This window comes from Anas acuta, chromosome 5, assembly GCF_963932015.1.
Source record: "Anas acuta chromosome 5, bAnaAcu1.1, whole genome shotgun sequence".
Classification (NCBI taxonomy): domain Eukaryota; kingdom Metazoa; phylum Chordata; class Aves; order Anseriformes; family Anatidae; genus Anas; species Anas acuta.
This window is the reverse complement of record NC_088983.1, coordinates 63,693,540-63,698,460: the sequence shown is the minus strand read 5'-3', so window position 1 is coordinate 63,698,460 and position 4,921 is coordinate 63,693,540. Positions and strand designations below refer to the sequence as shown.

The window sequence follows — 4,921 nt, the reverse complement described above, 5'->3', positions numbered from 1 at the left end:
AACTATAACTGCTGTTATATTTCCCATAGATAATAGACACCACTGCAAGGACTGAGTCAATGTCTTCTGTATATACTGTATATTCTCACCTTTGCAAAAATGCTGTTGTAAATCTAGCCTTACAAAATGTACTGACAAATTAGCAATTTTTGAACAACTGTGAACGACAATATTCAAATAGGTAAAAGGCAAGAACATACTGGACTTTCACTTGCTGCATATTTGACAAGGAGTCAAATATTGCTGTCTTGTTTATTTTACAATGCAAGGGTCATGCCTATTTAGGAGAAGGCTGCAGAAGAACAGTGTTACTGATTATTGGACGGAGGATTTGAAAATGGAATGTTATAAGCTTAAAGTGCACTATCTTCCTTTTTATATACAGGTATTTTGTGTTTTGAAATCCATCTGTTAAGTGTACAACAACGAAAAAAAACGTACCTAGTTTTTCATGTGGATGAGGGGTTTTTAATTTCACATTTTTACAAACCTGCAATTAAAGAGTATATAGAAGTAGCACCTTTATAACCAGCAAAAAAATTAAAAAAATCAGACATCTATTGGCAAAGAGCTAAGACTACAAATGAATTGGTATACCAAAGGAAAGAAAAAGAAGTTTGTTAAATAAAAGAAGTTTATGAAATGGGCCATGGAATTTATTTCTTCGATTTAAATTAATTATGTGGGACATTTCTTGGGTTTTCTTTTGGCAGAACTTTGCTGGAAATTTAAGAAATGTCTCCATTTTCCTGTACTTTCCACTCTAAAAGTGTTTTGAAAAAAAAAAAAGAAAAAAAAAAAGTGTCACTGTTGTCAGACCCTGCTTATGCTGGTAGTATATATAAGACTGTCCACTGAAAAAGGTATAAAACTGCATTAAGTTTGAAAAGAAGATTGGTAATATTAATTATTAATTATCAGTAATATTAATTATTAACTATTTAGTAATTTAAATAATTATCAATTAATAATTATTTAGTAATATTAATTATTAGTAATATTGGTCTGTATTCTGAACCCGTAGACAAAATGTTAAAATGCAAAGAGGCGGTATTAAATGCAAACATCTACTATGGTGTAAGATTTTTCTTAATGAGATGTTTTTAATTTAAAGATATACGTAAAAGTATGCAAAAAGCAAGTGTGTTTGTTTAGGTTTACTTGATAGAAATTTCTGTAAATTGTATTTTATATGACAAAATATATCACTGTACATTAAAATATGGGACTTCACAGGTTTTTGTTACTATAAGTAGAATAAACATCTACAGTGAAACGTTGTCCATTTCTTAAATCTGTACATGTGTATTATTTTCTAACTAGCTTTGCTACTTCTCAACATGCCACCACAAGAGGCTGATGGCACACAAGTTTCATTTCCATCTGTTTAACAAAAGGTATTTGACAGGATGCCACCACACCCAACTGATACTTACTTGTAGGTGTTCTGAAAAACATGTGAAAGTCTGTTCTTGTGATTTTTTCTCTCAGTTCTAACACATGCCCTAATTTATTCTCAAGATTTTGTTGTTTGAGTTACTTTCAGATTTTACACCAAAAAGATCTGGAGAAATGAATAATTAAGTAATCTATTTTGGCGTTGAGCTGTGGAAATACTAGATTCCCGAACCTTTCATTGTTGTGAAATAGATAGGTGAAAGTTTTATTTTTCCTTATAGGAAATGCTCTTTTATCTCAGATTAGTTTGGAGAATCTGTTCACCGTTAAGGAACCGTAAATGCACCTCGCTCATTTTCATGGCATGATGCGGTAATACCACTTGACAACTCCAGAAGACTGGAAAGGGGCTTTTGAGTCGGTTTACACACCGACCGTGTAAGTTTTTACACACAGGTGCATTCCCAAGGCGTTTACCTCCACCGTACCTGCGTGTAGCAGGCTCCTGCCTCCAGTGCAGCGGAGACGTGCTCCTCGGGGGGGGGGGGGGAAGGCAGAAAGGGAGGAGAGAGCACCCTGCGACAAAGAAACAAAACACACGTGTTAAGTTCAAAACATCGTGGCTTTTTTTCCTCCCACGATTTCCCCTCCTGATGGCTGGTGCGCGGGTGGGCAGCTGACGCAGCCCCGGGACCGTGTGCGTAGCCCCGGCCGGGGCCGCTGAGCTCCCATACGGCTTTTTTTTTTTTTTATTTTTTAATTTATTTTTATTTTGGCTTTATTTTTAGGCACCGGGAGCGGCTGAGGCCACACAGCCGCCGAAATGAGCGAGCCTCGTTGTGCTCAGCAGCTGAGCTCTGCTGCCTGCTCTGCGGCTGCGGTTCCCTCAGCGAAGGCTTTGAGGTTCTCCGACTCGTGTTAGGCGATGCATTCCTGCACCATTCGCATCGAATGGGGAGGCTTAACGCGGAAAAAAAGCAAAAAAAAAAAAAAACACCAAACAATAAACTTAAAACCTTTGCAGCCCTTCCTCCCCTCAGCGCTCCCCTTCCTTCCCCTCGCCGTTCCCTCACGGACCGCGCTCTCCGCGCCCACCCCGCCGCTTTCTCCACAGCCTAAACTGAAACAAAACGCAAAGCCCTCGAAGCCGGGACCAGCAAGGAGGGCTCAGCACCCGTCCCTGCGGGGCTCGGAGCCCGATGGTGCCCGGCAGGACGGCGAGGGGCCGAGCCGCCGCTCATGGCGGTTGGCGAAGCCGCCCTCAGGGCGCAGGCGCCGGGAGGGGGGCTGTTGGCGGCGGCTCCTCGGTGGGCCTTGCGGGGTTGGAGCTGCCCGGGGGGAGCCTTCGGTCCCCTCAGCGCTAGGGTGGGCTGAAGGGGCGGCGGGGACCCTCCTGTGTTGGCATACTGCTCTCTGAAAAGAGTACTCACTTCTGGTAACTTTTCCAAACGCGCACCAGAAACAGCGCCCATCAGAAGATGGTGCTGGCTGGGGGGCATGCTCGCCTTGCAGCTGAGGCAATGGACTGGGGAGCTGCTGCCAGAAGAGGCAGTCCTGCTCCTTCCCCGCGCTCGGCTGTGTGCTCCTGCCCTCCTGTGCATTGGATACAAGAGCTGTGCAAGGACAGCGTGAGTTGGTGCAGCTGGATTGTCTGGCAGAACACTAATCCTGTCAGTAAACCAAAAAAATCTGTCAGGGCCTATCCATTTTGTCATAGTCAAAATGGGATATGAGGGTGTTTTATTTTTTTTTTTAAGATGAGGTTGTTAACATATGTAGGTGTCATGGTTCCGCTCGAGTGGGCAGCCGAGCTCCACCACAGCCGCTCTCTCACTCCCCCTCCTCAAAGAGGACTGGGGAGAAGATATGTGAAAAGGGCTCTAGGGTTGAGATGAGGTCAAGAAAATCCCGCAATGATTATTGTAACGGGCAGAACAGATTCAGCATAAGAAGGTAGGTAGTAAGATTTATTGCTCATTACTAATAAGTGAGAGAAGTGAGAAACAAAGGAAAGAAACCAAAAGCACCTTCCCCCCCCTCCACCCTCTTCCACCTCCTCCCCCCGAGCGGCGCAGGGGAAATGGGGGAATGGGGGTTATGGTCAGTCTACAGCACTTCTTCTCTGCCGCTCCTTCTCGGTCACTCTCGTCCCCTGTGCTGTGGGGTCCCTCCCACGGGATGCAGTCCTTGATGAACTGATCCGGCGTGGGCTTCCCACAGGCAGCAGCTCTTCCAGAACTGCTCCAGATATGGGTCCATACCATGGGGTCCATCCCTCAGGAGAAAACTGCTCCAACCTGGCTCCCCCACGGGCAGCAGCTCCTGCCAGGTCACCTGCTCCTGCGTGGGCTCCTCTCCACGGGCTACAGGTCCGGCCCGGAATCTGCTCCAGCAGGGGTCTTCCACAGGCGGCAGCCTCCGTCGGTGCAGGGCCACCTGCTCCACCGTGGTCTCCTCCACGGGCTGCAGCGTGGAACCCTGCTCCACCGTGGTACTCCATGGGCTGCAGGGGGACATCCTGCTTCACCATGGTCCTCACCACAGGCCGCAGGGGACTTCTGCTCCGGCGCCTGGAGCACCTCTCCCCCTCCTTCTACACTGACCTTGGCACCTGCAAGGCTGTTTCTCACTCCCTTGACTCTCCCGGCTGCTGTGTGGCGCAGCGTTTTTTCCCTGTCTTAAATATGCTCTCACAGAGGCGCAAAACAACATCGCTTATTGGCTCAGCTCTGGAAAACAATGGGGCCCTTCCCAAAAATGGGGCGGCTTCTAGATCTTTCTCACAGAAACCACCCCTATGACCCCCTGCTACCAAAACCTTGCCACGTAAACCCACTACAGTAGGATGTAAGTACCTTCAATACTTTGTCAAAACACACACACCACTTCACTATCCTTCAAATGTAGTGAGGTGTCCTGCAGATTTGAGAAAGTACTTCACAGGTGTTCTGAAACACCGAATAGCCTATGTAGTGTAGGTATCTTTTGCTACATGCAGAATCCCTGCCAGCAAGTAGTTAGGTAGACAGTTGTAATTATAAAGTAGTATTTTAGTTTGTGAGACTGTTAGACTTCCATGAGGCTGAAATATCTGCTCATTTTCTGTTGGCTAAAGAAGCATTGAGTTCTGTGCTCTACTGTAGAAACATTTCAAAATAGCCATGACGTGAACTGGCAGAATAAAGGATGCTTGTGCATCTTTCTTCTTGAACCCATACTGATGCTGCTGCCTATCAACCCTGGGAACTTCAATCTACCTTTGTGCTAGTGCCATTTATTTATTTATTTTACATGTATATAGTTTTACCATGATATAGCCGTTGGAACACAGGAAGGTTTGGGGCACGGATATATTTTTTATACACACAATATCTTAACTGCTGTTCTTAGTTCTATCAGCGTGCTTGTTAACTAATTTGAACAGATGATAAAACTGTAAGTACGGAATGTAAGCTTAGTATTTCATGTTTTGTACTTCTGCTGCAACCCAAAAGAACTAAAATCATAGCACCGAGGACCGAAT

General features: G+C 45.3%; 1 long non-coding RNA gene across 1 annotated transcript in view; it reads left to right on the top strand.

Moving 5' to 3' along the window:
- The window catches only part of LOC137858008 (uncharacterized), a 445,999-nt gene that overhangs the window by 240,706 nt on the left and 200,372 nt on the right, over positions 1 to 4,921 (top strand). The gene's annotated exons all lie outside the window — the stretch shown is intronic.